This window comes from Pinus tabuliformis, chromosome 9 (genome assembly GCF_031772625.1).
Source record: "Pinus tabuliformis cultivar Carrire ecotype Pingquan chromosome 9, CPIR1, whole genome shotgun sequence".
NCBI lineage: Eukaryota > Viridiplantae > Streptophyta > Pinopsida > Pinales > Pinaceae > Pinus > Pinus tabuliformis.
Window position 1 is genome coordinate 1881888707 of NC_142307.1, and position 15800 is coordinate 1881904506.

At 40.0% G+C, this 15800-nt stretch overlaps 8 pseudogenes; all 8 read left to right on the plus strand.

Moving 5' to 3' along the window:
• The first annotated feature begins 344 nt into the window (after window positions 1-344).
• LOC149156426 (multifunctional methyltransferase subunit TRM112 homolog A pseudogene) lies at window positions 345-713 on the plus strand (annotated as a pseudogene).
• A 523-nt stretch (window positions 714-1236) lies between these two features.
• LOC149156427 (multifunctional methyltransferase subunit TRM112 homolog A pseudogene) lies at window positions 1237-1628 on the plus strand (annotated as a pseudogene).
• Window positions 1629-2140: 512 nt separating this feature from the next.
• LOC149156428 (multifunctional methyltransferase subunit TRM112 homolog A pseudogene) lies at window positions 2141-2509 on the plus strand (annotated as a pseudogene).
• Window positions 2510-3382: 873 nt separating this feature from the next.
• On the plus strand, window positions 3383-3840 carry LOC149156429 (multifunctional methyltransferase subunit TRM112 homolog A pseudogene; annotated as a pseudogene).
• An 8217-nt stretch (window positions 3841-12057) lies between these two features.
• On the plus strand, window positions 12058-12426 carry LOC149156430 (multifunctional methyltransferase subunit TRM112 homolog A pseudogene; annotated as a pseudogene).
• A 429-nt stretch (window positions 12427-12855) lies between these two features.
• LOC149156431 (multifunctional methyltransferase subunit TRM112 homolog A pseudogene) lies at window positions 12856-13306 on the plus strand (annotated as a pseudogene).
• A 573-nt stretch (window positions 13307-13879) lies between these two features.
• Window positions 13880-14248, plus strand: LOC149156432 (multifunctional methyltransferase subunit TRM112 homolog A pseudogene; annotated as a pseudogene).
• Window positions 14249-14999: 751 nt separating this feature from the next.
• Window positions 15000-15510, plus strand: LOC149156433 (multifunctional methyltransferase subunit TRM112 homolog A pseudogene; annotated as a pseudogene).
• Window positions 15511-15800: the final 290 nt, after the last annotated feature.

Sequence of the window (15800 nt, forward strand, 5' to 3'; positions counted from 1 at the left end):
CGATTCTGAGAATCGCCCCACCACCTGACAATTCTCAGAATCACCTCATCTGCTATGAATCTCCCCAAGAAATGCTTACTGGGCATCCAATACTATATTAAGCAAATTTCAGAGGGAATTTTGATGTTAATTAATTTTGGCAGGAACAAACAAAATAGATTTTTAGTAAAATTTCAGTTTTGATCTATTTTAATGAACTGAACATTTTAAAGAGTAGTACATAACACGTGCAGATGTCTACACCAAACAGGCTCAGTTTCTGCTTTTCTCATAAGCTAGCTGAATTACTTTTCAAGGTGCTAGTTTGGTTAGGCATTTTTTTGTGGTTCTCAGAATTGGTGAAGATGAGGCTTTTGACACACAATATGCTATCCTGTAACATTAAGGGAGTGACGAAGGGGTTTCCTTTAGAGTTGGAAGTTGAAAATTTTGTCACAAAGAGGGTTCCCTTTAACCCTGATTTCTTGAAGCATATATTCCCAAATATCGAATGGAAGGCTCTCCATGACGCAACAAAAAAGATGGATGACAATGATCTCCCAGAACAAGCAGATGCAAATATGCTAGAAAATGATGATTTCTTGCACAGGTTTCATCATACGCTTTTAGAATTTCACCTAGAAGAAGGTGCCCCAATTTGTCTTGAAACTGGTAGACGATTTCCAGTAAACAAGGGTATTCCAAATATGTTGCTTCATGAAGATGAAGTGTAAGAATAAAAATTCGTATATCCTCTTGGATAGTTTAAGGAAGTCATATATGATATCTAACACATTTTTTGATGAACATAAATTAAGGTGCCATATAAACTAAAATTGACACCGTCTTCCTAACTATTAGCACTGAGTTACGATCTATTAGTGCTGTTTTCCCGTACATCTTTGGTGTTCAGTTGACTTAATGTGTAACCCTATTTTATTTTTCTCCATCGAGCTAGTAAGACATCAAAGTTATTATTTTAGTTTGGGAATTGATAAGTGGGGCGATTCTCTGTTTTAGTTTGGGAATTGATAAGTGGGGTGATTCTTAGAATCGCCCCACCACTAGGCAATTCTCAGAATCGCCCCATGTGTGCATCCTTTCGCTCCTGAATGACCTTCTATGGCATTTTGAAAGGCTTCTTTGCTCATCAATACGTCGTCATGAAGAGAGTAGGAAAGATCAAACAGGCTCAGTTTCTACATTTCTCATAGGCCAACCGAATTACTCAAGGTGCTAGTTTGGTTGGGCATTTTTTTGTGGTTCTCAGAATTGGTGAAGATGAGGCTTTTGACGCACAATATGCTATCCTGTAACATCAGGGGAGTGATGAAGGGGTTTCCTTTAGAGTTGGAAGTTGAGAATTTTGTCACAAAGGAGGTTCCCTTTAACCCTGATTTCTTGAAGCATATATTCCCAAAGATCGAATGGAAGGCTCTCCATGACGCAACAAAGAAGATGGATGACAATGATCTCCCATAACAAGCAGATGCAAATATGCTAGAAAACGATGATTTCTTGCACAGGTTTCATCATGCGCTTTTATAATCCACCTAGAAGAAGGTTCCGTAATTTGCCTTGAAACCGGTTGACGATTTCCAGTAAACAAGGGTATTCCAAATATGTTGCTTCATGAAGATGAAGTGTAAGAATAAAAATTTGTATATCCTTTTGGATAGTTTAAGGAAGTCATGTATGATTTCTAATTCATTTTTGGACGAACATAAATTGAGGTGCCATATAAACTAAAATCAACACCATCTTCCTAACTATTAGCACTGAGTGAGGATCTACTAGTGCTGTTTTCCCGTACATCTTTGGTGTTTGGTTGACTTAATGTGTAACTCTATTTTATTTTTCTCCATCGAGCCAGTAGACATCAGAATTATTGTTTTAGTTTGGGAATTGATAAGTGGGGTGATTCTGAGAATCACCCCGCCACCAGGCGATTCTCAGAATCACCCCATGTGCGCATCCTTTCACTCATGAATGACCTTCTATGGCATTTTGAAAGGCTTCTTTGCTCATCACTACATCGTCGTGAAGAGAGTAGGAAAGATCAAACAGGCTTAGTTTTTGCTTTTCTCATAGGCCAGCCGAATTACTTTTCAAGGTGCTAGTTTGGTTGGGCAATTTTTTGTGGTTCTCAGAATTGGTGAAGATGAGGCTTTTGACACACAATATGCTATCCTGTAACATTAGGGGAGTGATGAAGGGGTTTCCTCTAGATTTGGAAGTTGAGAATTGTGTCACAAAGGAGGTTCCCTTTAACCCTGATTTCTTGAAGCATATATTCCTAAAGATCGAATGGAAGGCTCTCCATGACGCAGCAAAGAAGATGGATGACAATGATCTCCCAGAACAAGCAGATGCAAATATGCTAGAAAATTATGATTTCTTGCACAGGTTTCATCATGCTCTTTTAGAATTGCACCTAGAAGAAGGTGCCCTCATTTTCCCTGAAACTGGTAGAAGATTTCCAGTAAACAAGGGTATTCCAAATATGTTGCTTCATGAAGATGAAGTGTAAGAATAAAAATTCCTATATCCCTTTGGATTGTTTAAGGAAGTGATATATGATTTCTAACTCATTTTTGGATGAACATAAATTGAGGTTCCATATAAACTAAAATCGACAACATCTTCCTAACTATTAGCACTGAGTGAGGACCTACTAGTGTTATTTTCCCGTACATCTTTGGTGTTCGGTTGATTTAATGTGTAACACTGTTTTATTTTTCTCCATCAAGCCAATAGACGTCAAAGTTATTGTTTTAGTTTGGGAATTGATAAGTGGGGCGATTCTTCTTCATCGTCACGGTATTGATGGGCTTAGCCTCTCCGGCACCAGCACCGACATCGCCCCATGTTGCAATAACACCCAAGGCAACCCCAGTTCAAATCCCAGTAGTGCCATCACTGCAGATCTTTCGCAAGGCTAGGATTTCTCTGCTTAATATCGTATTGTATCAGATGGGGTGATTTTGAGAATTGTCGGGTGGTGGGGCGATTCTCAAAATCACCCCGCCACCACCCCGCCACCACCACTAATGGCGGGGCGATTCTAAGAATCGCACCACCACCCGACGATTCTCAGTAGCGCCTCATCTGCTATGAATCACCCCAAACATTGATTAATGGGCATCTAATACAATATTAAGCAGATTTCAGAGGGAATTTTGATGTTAATTAATTTTGGCAGGAACAAACAAAATAGTTTTTCAGTGAAATTCCAGTTTTGATCTATTTTAATGAACTGAACATTTTAAAGAGTAGTACATAACATGTGCAAATGTCTACACCAAACAGGCTCAGTTTCTTCTTTTCTCATACGCCAACTGAATTACTTTTTAAGGTGCTAGTTTGGTTGGGCATTTTTTTGTGGTTCTCAAAATTGGTGAAGATGAGGCTTTTGACACACAATATGCTATCCTATAACATTAAGGGAGTGACGAAGGGGTTTCCTTTAGAGTTGGAAGTTGAGAATTTTTTCAGAAAGGAGGTTCCCTTTAACCCTGATTTCTTGAAGCATATATTCCCAAAGATCGAATGGAAGGCTCTCCATGACGCAGCAAGGAAGATGGATGACAATGATCTCCCAGAACAAGCAGATGCAAATATGATAGAAAATGATGATTTCTTGCACAGGTTTCATCATGATCTTTTAGAATTGTACCTAGAAGCAGGTGTCGTAATTTGCCCTGAAACTGGTAGACGATTTCCAGTAAACAAGGGTATTCCAAATATGTTGCTTCATGAAGATGATGTGTAAGAATAAAAATTCGTATATCCTTTTGGATAGTTTAAGGAAGTCATATATGATTTCTAACTCATTTTTGGACGAACATAAATTGAGGTGCCATATAAACTAAAATCGATACCATCTTCCTAACTATTAGCACTGAGTGAGGATCCACTAGTGCTGCTTTCCCGTACATCTTTGGTGTTCGGTTGACTTAATGTGTAACCCTGTTTTATTTTTCTCCATCGAGCCAGTAGGCATGAGAGTTATTGTTTTAGTTTGGGAATTGATAAGTGGGGCGATTCTGAGAATGACCCCGCCACATGACGATTCTCAGAATCGCCCCATGTGCGCATCCTTTCAGAATAACATTCTATGGCATTTTGAAAGGCTTCTTTTCTCATCACTACGTCGTCGTGAATAGAGTAGGAAAGATCAAACAGGCTCAATTTCTACTTTTCTCATAGGTGTTATAGACATTTTTGGGCACTGCAACCCCAATCATAAATGTCCATAAAACAAGGGTTCTTAAGTCCCTAAAAGTGTTGTTCCAACCTCTAAAAGAACAAGGTCAACTGATTACATCTTCTCCCAGAAGTTCTCCATGAAAAACTGCTCAGAACTGGTCAAAACTGGACCATCTCACTTGCTCCATGGTCAAAGTGCGCTGCATCCCACCTAAATACACACGGGAGGTGCGATGCATCTTGAAAAGCCCTTCTATGGGGTGCGATGGGCGAGAGTGGACAAATGGCAGGGTCAATCTACAATGTGGAGGATCATGGAATCTTCTAGAAACTTCTCCTGTGACACTTGCCTCTCTGCATTCACCCAAAGATGAGTAAGAGATCATAAATCTCCAAGTGCAATCAAGAACTATCAGAGAGAGGACACTAATCAAATCTCAAAATATGACTCACCCCCCTTGCAAACATCTATATATGGATCCCTCATCCTAGAGATCCGGAGGCTAGAATTTTGTATCTTATAAGGAAGTGATGTTGGTTTCTTGGTGCAATATCATAGTGTTGGGTGATCTAAGCTTTTCATGAGGTGAAGAAGGGTTTTCTTGCTGAGAGGATGATGCTGGGTCAGAACAATTGGTTGTAATCCTCTTTGCTTCTCTTGATTATTAATAAAGCTATTCAAGTTTTCCTCCACATTCTTGTATGATTGATGATATATGCATTTGTGTGGTCAATATATATCTAGTCCTATATTGTTTATGATAATAGATCTATGTTCTTGGATAGTGTTATGCTTCTTTGATTCTACAGGTGCTCTTCGAAGCTGGGGAGATGAGGAAGCGAGTGGCAAATATCTATCAGAAGGGAGAGGAATCACGCAAGGAACCAAGCGCAAGACAAAGGTTGGTCTCCTTTATTCCCCTCTTATCTATTTCTCATAAAGGAAAACGAAAGTAGTTTTAGTTTGTTTGTTTCTAAGGTAGCTGCCAGCCTTAGTGGGACTAGCAGCTCTGCATAGACACTAGATTTTCCGATAAGAAAATGGCGACTCCGCTGGGGAGCGAATAGATTGTTTGTTTATCTACATTTGTTTACTTTATAAACTTACAGACGGAGCCTGAAGTTAAGCCAGCTAGCCTTCGAACTGCATTTGCTATGCAAGTGCAAAGTAGATCAATGTTGCTTCAGTCTATCTCCGGGTTTTGTTTATGAACTGAACAATTGATTTACAAGCTCTCTAATTGCCCTTGTGGTGGCTCTAGTAACCTCTTTAGATCTACCCCTATGATTGATTTACTGATTACCACTTGCTCGGCCTAAATCCCTGAACTGAGCTGCAAACTGTGACCTGGAACCCAGTTAAAGTCTCGTCCCTGGTCCATCGCACTGTCTCTTCTTTGGATTCTAGATTCATCGCACTTCCCGAGTGTAGTAGGTGTGCTACATCTCTTTTTCACTGTGTTACAGGTGCGCTGATCAGACAAGGCCTTTCCTGCTCCTAGATTTTGGTTTCTGTGTTCACTCTTTTCAGCTCTATTCAAGAGTTTTGATGCCTGTAGTCAATTCACCTCTGTTGAAACCCCCTTCCTTGCCATTATTCCGCCTCCATTGTGCAAAGAACTGTAAATGTTTTTATTTATTTTGAGCCATTTTCAGTTCTCTTTTGCAAAGAAGTAGCGTAATTGAACTGCCGTTTCTTGATTTGAAAGTGTCGCAAGTGTCGTTTTCAGTCATAGAAGAGAATCCGATTGTTCTTGATAGTTGATTACACTATTACTCTTGTATTTGATTTGAATTAATAGTTTTTCAAGTGTCGAAAGCAAGTTTTCAATTCCAAATCACAAAGCGTCGTCATTGTCTTCATTTTGTCTTGAAAAGAAACTTGTTAGTAAGGTCGCTTTGAAAAATAATTCAGATTTGCGCTTGGCTTTCTTTTTATCATTCACACATTAAGAAGGCTGAAAACAAATACATGCATGTGCATTTGCATTTAGACTGTTTGTTGGTTTGATTTAGGACAATGCATATAATGTGTGCTCTCTACTCTATGTTGAAAGAATGTCATCTCTCTTTCCTTAGTAGCTAGGATTTTCATTGCAAAAAGAAGATTAAACGATTGTTTATCATCTTAGATTGCATTTTAGGAATTGTACATCTACATCACGCGGTGAACCTGAAAGGAAAATTTCTTAAGCAAGATCAATTGTAAGATAAATTTAATGAATCTAAAAATGCTTTGGAACCTAACGCACAACATTTAGAAGTCTAGGCTAGAGATGTATTCCGACGTCGTAAAGCTTGGTAACTATTGTTTTCATTGATGGTTGGGTGATTCCTCCACTCTGAGATGATAAGTGCCAGTACGGACTTGTGCTCCCACGTAGCGTTGAGTATATATTGGGAGACCACAATAGGCTTTATCCTTTATCCATAGGAAGCCGTGTCTGCCGCCCTATCGACCGCAATGCACTGAACACAGCATTCGAGAAGATTGACTGCCGTACCGTAAAAAGTATTCTGTAGTTTTGCGATTGGTTTTGTAATCCCTCTGTCTAGATTTCCAGAGTAGTCTCTTTCATTCATTTTTAGACTCCCTAAAGGAAAAGGTCCATCTGAGCACTTGTCACTTCAGGCTCATTAAAAATCGAAGGCGACTAGAGTCATCTTTTGTTTTTTCTCGACTCTTAAAAATTGAAAAAACAAGTTGTGTCAAAGTGTCCAAAATTTATTTTAATCAGAATAAATATCACTTTTCCTACGTTGGTCTTAGGTTGAGAAAAATGGAGTCCACTAACCAAGGATTTCCCCTTGGGGGAAATCCTAGTCCTTTCTCCTCTTGGGGAGATGTTGGTGCGCCCCATATGGCCACATTGTTGCTTCCAGGATTGACAATTGGCTTGCCCATATGGCTCTTCTCAACCTTTATCATTCAGAACACCGTGATTCCTGAACAATCAAGTCAGCAACTAAACGATACTAGAGTTACCCCCCAACCTTCTACTTCATCCAATTCTTCCTCTCCTCCTTCCTCTTCACTTGATGAAGCTGGTAAAGCCAAAAATCAAGTAACTGAGAAGAAGAAGGAGAAGAAGAAGAAAGAGAAGAAGAAGAAGGAGCCAAAGGCGAAAAAGGGCAACTAGGCATCGTCTAGCGAAAATCCACACACTGCACTGTCTAGGCCTAAATCACCATGTGTCATTTGCAAAGGAGACCACTATCATCGAGATTGTCCTTGCATCACTCGGATCTTAAGGGACTGGTCTCCTCGTTTTCACAATTTGGTGTCGTCAACCTCTGATGATCATGTTGAAAGTACACCGTCAACTAGTGAAAGTGACGCCCCTGGACAAAAAGGAAAATGTAAATCTCCTTGTAAACTGTGTGAAGGCGATCACGCCGTCCACCATTGTACCTTCTTAGACGAGGCTAAGAGAGTTTTGGATGACCGTCCGGTTTCATCGTTACGGCTTCCTCCTGGATATAAGAAGCTCTTGCCAAGTCCGTCACTAGTTGAAAATCCGGCTGACACGCCCTTGTGGTCGGCCGAAGTGTCTATCATTGAAGATAAACCATCTGAATCCACACTAGACGAAAGTCAAAAGGTTGAGGCAGCAGTTGACCCGGTCTTTCCTTCAGAGGATCCATCTTCAGATGATACAGTCACTGAAGAGAACAAGAACGACACCGTTCAAATTCTCTTCGTAAGCACAGACTCCGATGAACATGGGGGTAGTCTACCCGCTCCTTTATCGCAGGAAGGAAGTTCGTCAGATTCATATCCGGCTGTCTATTCTGTCCCACCTCCAAGCAACTTGGTTATTTCCTTTGATTGGAATCTACTAGGCAGACCCCATTTACCGGCTAGTGTACCATTTCGAATCATTGCTCAAATATATAGAATGGTCATGGCTGGTACCATCATAGATGAAGGGGCTTCTGTGAGTATCCTTTCCTCAACTTCTTGGAAAGCACTTGGTTCACCATTTCTTTTGCTTGAGATGAGAAATCTAGCAGGCTTTGACAAAGGAACCAGTTGACCGTTAGGGATCCTTCCCAATGCGCTGATAACATTAAGAAGGAAAACCGTTCACATGAATGTAATGGTAGTCCAAGGACCCCTGGATTATAATCTACTCCTTGGATGAGAATATATTTATTGCATGGGAGCCATTGTCTCCTCACTCTTTAGAGTAATGTGTTTTCCGCATGAAGGAAGAGTGGTCAAGCTCGTAGACCAGCTTTCATTCCCTAGTTCACACATAGCAAATAGTCATACACCAACCCTGAATGGTCTTTTCACGCAAGTAATGTCTCATCAATCCCTAGTCCGTCCTCCTGATGAGCGCGAGTGATTCAGAGGATATGACTGAAACCCTAGGGGGCATGCACCCTAGCCTGTTTCGACAGGAAAACCTTGGGTATAGGGTAGATTTCCGCGGAGGATATATGACTGGCTGACACACCCATCCATTTTGGAAAATGGGATTAGACCAGAATAAGATACCTTCGTTAGAAGGTAGGCCTTTCCCTATAGAACAAATGTTTTGTCTGCAAATTGAAGGGTAACCTAGAAAAGGTAGGCCTTTCCCGATAAAACAAATGTTTGTCTGCAAATTGAGGGATAACCTCGAAACTCTGCTTCACCATACCTGGGGGCATGCAAACCTTTTGGCATGCAACCGAAGAGCGACCATTTATTTTTTTAAATTCATAGCTCCTCTAACCCTTTAAACTCATAGGATTGGTCGTTTCCTAACTTGCATAAAGAAAGGATGCGGGGCAAAGCTTTGAAAAAATGCTGTTTGTATATGAGACATCCCTATTATACGACTGGATTGAGTAGTTTTAACGCGGAATTCAATCTCGTTAAAAAATAAACGTAAGCAATGAGCAAATGTTCCCCCAGAGTTCAAGCTCATTAAAAAATGAACCAATTTCTCGTAAATAACCATCGTGAATGTATTATCATCAGCCTTTGAAGCCTTGGTCATGTTACCATCATCACCTCCACTCTGTATTGGCTGATCATTCACCCCCATTTGATTATTTACCCTTTTTGAGGAACAACTGCGAAGAGTGATCCTGTTAGCCATCCTTGTGACACTGTCGTGATTGGAAAATTCCAAACCTTACCTGGAATTAGCTGCTACCCAAATTTATCACTCGTTCCTCAAAAAACGAGTCTCCTTTAAGCTCTTTTCAACTAACTCGTAAAATACGAAAAGATTGCCGAGCAATTGGCCTCTCCAGCTTGTTAAAGGGACCAGAAGTGTTATCCCTCCTTTAGATTTTAATCTTTTTGGACTTGAGGGATTATTACACAAAAAGATCGAGTGCTTGTTTTGTTTGGCTCGTTAAAAGTATCGAAAATTCATCCCTTTTGTATTGTTTTATACTTTTTTGGACTCAAGGGATTATATGACGAAAAAGGATTATTGAAGTTTTCTTTACGTCCCTTTTTCAGACTCTCTAAAATTGAAAAGGGCCGAGTTATCCTTGTTGTTAAACTCGTTAAAATTGAATAACGACAAACTTGTCCATACAGACAAGAACGAGTTTCACTATCGCTAGGCTCGTTAAAACATAGCGATGGGTTTTCCCGAAGGGCAAATTATAGAACAAGCATATGTTATCCTCCTCAAGCTTGACAAAAATAAAGAGGTACTGGTTAGCAATGACTGGGGAAAAATTGGGAAGAAAACTTGAAAAAATTTATTGGTAGCAAGTTGCTCTTGAACATGACACTTTCATTCCGCATCCGAGTCGGGTTGGGTTGTTCCATTCACTGGTCACATCACCATGGTTCCGTCACACCATCCATATTTGGGGTTAATGCTATTGATCCATCATGTCAGTGTTGTCGATATGTTCAAGAGAAGTCGCTCAGAGCATTCACCTGTGTCTCACCCACTGCAATACATTTACGCTCCATTCTTTCATGACTGCCACCCTGAACCTTATATCACCAGATCGTTTTCACCTACATTAAAATCATTTGCTCCGTTCCGTGTCATTGATGTGGGATTCACTAAGGCCCTCCTATGACAGGATCGCTTGTTGTCGACATCAGCTCATTATCCAAGAAGTCGATCTAGGAACAACCCTTTCAGTACTTTGAAACTTGAATGCCTCAATGGCAAGTTTCTCACTTCCGGCGACAGGTTTACATCAATGGCCTTCGACCGAAAGATTTTGAGTGGTGTTCGATGCCAAGTCCCTTATTCACACCATGTGAATTCTACTGTAGTACCTTGAGGGCCATCATCATTATCGGTGATTCCTCTCGCGCTTGTTAATAGCTTACATCATTGGGTGGTAATCAGGCGATGTCTTTCCGTGTTCGACTCCAGAACATCTTTCACATGTATCGACTTGTACTTTGAGTGAAGATCGAACGAGATTGAAGACCCCGGATCCAGTTTCATCCATCCGGGCTGTGATATATATTCAGGAAAATAATGACATCAAATGTACATCATTACTGCACAGATAATCATCCAACCTAAGGGATGACGGCTCTACCAGAATCATCAGTCTACACTCAGACGATTCTCTATCTTATGTACACGAAGATGAATTTATAAAGTTGAGCATGGGAATGCCCGCCTCAGCTAGATCATGAAAATACTATGAGTATAATGTATTGTATTGTATCTTATTACAGGTTGCCTTCCAGCTTGAAAAAACTTCAGATCCTCATGATAAAGCATTTCACCCGACATCAACAAATTAACGACCTCATGCTTTAGGGGGCAACTGTTATAGACATTTTTTGGCACTGCAACCCCAATCATAAATGTCCATAAACCAAGGGCTCTTAAGTCCCTAAAATTGTTGTTCCAACCTCTAAAAGAACAAGGTCAACTGATTACATCTTCTCCCAGAAGTTCTCCATGAAAATCTGCTCAGAACTGGTCAAAACTGGACCATCTCACCTGCTCCATGGTCAAAGTGCGTTGAATCCCACTTGAATACACACGGGAGGTGTGATGCATCTTGAAAAGCCCTTCTATGGGGTGCAATTGGCGAGAGTGGACAAATGGCAGGGTCAATCTGCAAGGTGGAGGATCATGGAATCTTCTAGAAACTTCTCCTGTGACACTTGCCTCTCTGCATTCACCCAGGGATGAGTAAGAGATCATCAATCTCCAAGTGGAATCAAGAACTATCAGAGAGAGGACACTAATCAAATCTCAAAAGCTGACTCACCCCCCTTGCAAACATCTATATATGGATCCCTCATCCCAGAGATCCGGAGGCTGGAATTTTGTATCTTGTAAGGAAGTGCTGCTGGTTTCTTGGTGCAATATCATAGTGTTGGGTGATCTAAGCTTTTCATGAGGTGAAGAAGGGCTTTCTTGCTGAGAGGATGATGCTGGGTCAGAAAAATTGGTTGTAATCCTCTTTGCTTCTCTTGATTATTAATAAAGCTATTCAAGTTTTCCTCCACATTCTTGTATGATTGATGATATATGCATTTGTGTGGTCAATATATATTTGGTCCTATATTGTTTATGATAATAGAGCTATGTTCTTGGATAGTGTTATGCTACTTTGATTCTACAGGTGCTCTTTGAAGCTGGGTAGACGAGGAAGCGAGTGGAAAATATCTATCAGAAGGGAGAGGAATCAATCAAGGAACCAAGCGCAAGACAGAGGTTAGTCTCCTTTATTCCCCTCTTATCTATTTCTCGTAAAGGAAAATGAAAGTAGTTTTAGTTTGTTTGTTTCTAAGGTAGCTACCAGCCTTAGTGGGACTAGCAGCTCTGCATAGACACTAGATTTCCCGATAACAATAGGCTAGCCAAATTACTTTTCAAGGTGCTAGTTTGGTTGGGCATTTTTTTGTGGTTCTCAAAATTGGTGAAGATGAGGCTTTTGACACACAATATGTTATCCTATAACATTAGGGGAGTGACGAAGGGGTTTCATTTAGAGTTGGAAGTTGAGAATTTTGTCAGAAAGGAGGTTCCCTTTAACCCTGATTTCTTGAAGCATATGTTCCCAAAGATCAAATGGAACGCTCTCCATGACGCAACAAAGAAGATGGATGGCAATGATCTCCCAGAACAAGAAGATGCAAATATGCTAGAAAATGATGATTTCTTGCACAGGATTCATCATGCTCTTTTGGACTTGCACCTAGAATAAGGTGCCCCAATTTGCCCTAAAATTGGTAGACGATTTCCAGTAAACAAGCGTATTCCAAATATGTTGCTTCATGAAGATGAAGTGTAAGGATAAAAATTCGTATATCCTTTTGGATAGTTTAAGAAGTCATATATGATTTCTAACTCATTTTTGGACGAACATAAATTGAGGTGCCATATAAACTAAAATCGACACCATCTTCCTAACTATTAGCACTAAGTGAAGATCCACTAGTGCTATTTTCCCGTACATCTTTGATGTTTAGTTGACTTAATGTGTAACCATATTTTGTTTTTCTCCATCGAGCTAGTAGACATCAGAGTTATTGTTTTAGTTTTGGAATTGATAAGTGGGGCGATTCTGAGAATTGCCCCGCCACCTAGCGATTCTCAGAATCGCCCCATGTGCACATCCTTTCACTCCTGAATGACCTTCTATGGCATTTTGAAAGGCTTGTTTTCTCATCACTACGTCGTCGCGAAGAGAGTAGTAAAGATCAAACAGGCTCAGTTTTTGCTTTTCTCATAGGCCAGTTGAATTACTTTTCAAGGTGCTAGTTTGGTTGGGCATTTTTTTGTGGTTCTCAGAATTGGTGAAGATGAGGCTTTTGACACACAATATGCTATCCTGTAACATTAGGGGAGTGACGAAGGGGTTTCCTTTAGAGTTGGAAGTTGAGAATTTTGTCACAAAGGAGGTTCCCTTTAACCCTGATTTCTTGAAGCATATATTCCCAAAGATCGAATGGAAGGCTCTCCATGACACAACAAAGAAGATGGATGACAATGACCTCCCAGAACAAGCAGATGCAAATATGCTAGAAAATGATGATTTCTTGCACAGGTTTCATCATGCTCTTTTACAATTGCACCTAGAATAAGGTGCCCTAATTTTCCCTGAAACTGGTAGACGATTTCCAGTAAACAAGGGTATTCCAAATATGTTGCTTCATCAAGATGAAGCGTAGGAATAGAAATTTGTATATCATTTTGGATAGTTTAAGGAAGTCATATATGATTTCTAACTCATTTTTGGACAAACATAAATTGAGGTTCCATATAAACTAAAATATACAACATCTTCCTAACTATTAGCACTGAGTGAGGATCCACTAGTGATATTTTCCCGTACATCTTTGGTGTTCGGTTGACTTAATGTGTAACCCTATTTTATTTTTCTCCATCGAGCCAGTAGACATCATAGTTATTGTTTTAGTTTGGGAATTGATAAGTGGGGCGATTCTCTGTTTTAGTTTGGGAATTGATAAGTGGGGCAATTCTCTGTTTTAGTTTGGGAATTGATAAGTGGGGCGATTCGCCACCCGGCGATTCTCATAATCGCCCCATGCGCACATCCTTTCACTCATGAATGACCTTTTATGGCATTTTGAAAGGCTTCTTTTCTCATCACTACGTTGTCGTGAAGAGAGTAGGAATGATCAAACAGGTTCAATTTCTGCTTTTCTCATAGGCCAGTCGAATTACTTTTGAAGGTGCTAGTTTGGTTGGGCATTTTTTTGTTGTTCTCAGAATTTGTGAAGATGAGGCTTTTGACACACAATATGTTATCCTGTAACATTAGGGTAGTGACAAAAGGGTTTCCTTTAGAGTTGGAATTTGAGAATTTTGTCACAAAGTAGGTTCCCTTTAACCCTTATTTCTTGAAGCATATATTTCCAAAGATCGAATGGAAGGCTCTCCATGACGCAACAAAGAAGATGGATGACAATGATCTCCTAGAACAAGCAGATGCAAATATGCTAGAAAATGATGATTTCTTGCACAGGTTTCATCATGCTCTTTTAGAATTTCACCTAGAAGAAGGTGCCCTAATTTTCCCTGAGACTGGTAGACGATTTCCAGTAAACAAGGGTATTCCAAATATGTTGCTTCATGAAGATGAAGTGTAAGAATAAAAATTTGTATATCCTTTTGGATAGTTTAAGTAAGTCATATATGATTCCTAACTCATTTTTGGACGAACATAAATTGAGGTGCCATATAAACTAAAATCGACAACATCTTCCTAACTATTAGCACTGAGTGAGGATCTACTAGTGCTATTTTCCTGTACATCTTTGGTGTTCGGTTGACTTAATGTTTAACACTTTTTTATTTTTATCCATCAACCCAGTAGGCATCAAAGTTATTGTTTTAGTTTGGGAATTGATAAGTGGGGAGATTCTTCTTCATCGTCACGGTATTGATGGGCTTAGACTCTCTGGCACTAGCACCGACATCGCCCCCTGCTGCAATAACACCCAAGGTGACCCTAGTTCAATTCCCAGCAGTGCCATCACCGCAGATATTTCGCAGGGCTATGATTTCTCTGCTTAATATTGTATTGTAGCAGGTGGGGCGATTCTGAGAATCGTTGGGTGGTGGGGCAATTCTCAAAATCGCCCCGCCACCACCACTGGTGGCGGGGCGATTTTGAGAATCGCACCACCACCCGGCAATTCTCAGTAGCGCCTCATCTACTACAAATCACCCCAAACATTTCTTATTGGGCATCCAATACAATATTAAGCAGATTTCAGAGGGAATTTTGATGTTAATTAATTTTGGTAGGAACAAACAAAATAGTTTTTCAGTGAAATTCCAGTTTTGATCTATTTTAATGAACTGAACATTTTAAAGAGTAGTACATAACATGTGCAGATGTCTACACCAAACAGGCTCAGTTTTTTCTTTTCTCATAGGCCAACTGAATTACTTTTTAAGGTGCTGGTTTGGTTGGCCATTTTTTTGTCGTTCTCAGAATTGGTGAAGATTTTGACAAAAAATATGCTATCCTGTAACATTAAGGGAGTGACGAAGGGATTTCCTTTAGAGTTGGAAGTTTAGAATTTTGTCACAAATTAACCCTGATTTCTTGAAGCATATATTCCCAAAGATCGAATGGAAGGCTCTCCATGACGCGGCAAGGAAGATGGATGACAATGATCTCCGAGAACAAGCAGATGCAAATATGCTAGAAAATTATGATTTCGTGCACAGGTTTCATCATGCTCTTTTAGAATTGTATCTAGAAGAAGGTGCCGTAATTTTCCCTGAAACTGGTAGACGATTTCCAGTAAACAAGGGTATTCCAAATATGTTGCTTCATGAAGATGAAGTGTAAGAATAAAAATTCGTATATCCTTTTGGATAGTTTAAGGAAGTCATATATGATTTCTAACTCATTTTTTGATGAACATAAATTGAGGTGCCATATAAACTAAAATTGACACCATCTTCCTAACTATTAGCACTGAGTGAGGATCTACTAGTGCTGCTTTCCCGTACATCTTTGGTGTTCGGTTGACTTAATGTGTAACCCTATTTTATTTTTCTCCATCGAGCCAGTAGACATCAGAGTTATTGTTTTAGTTTTGGAATTGATAAGTGGGGCGATTATGAGAATCGCCCCGCCACCCGGCGATTCTCAGAATCGACCCATGTGCCCATCCTTTCACTCTT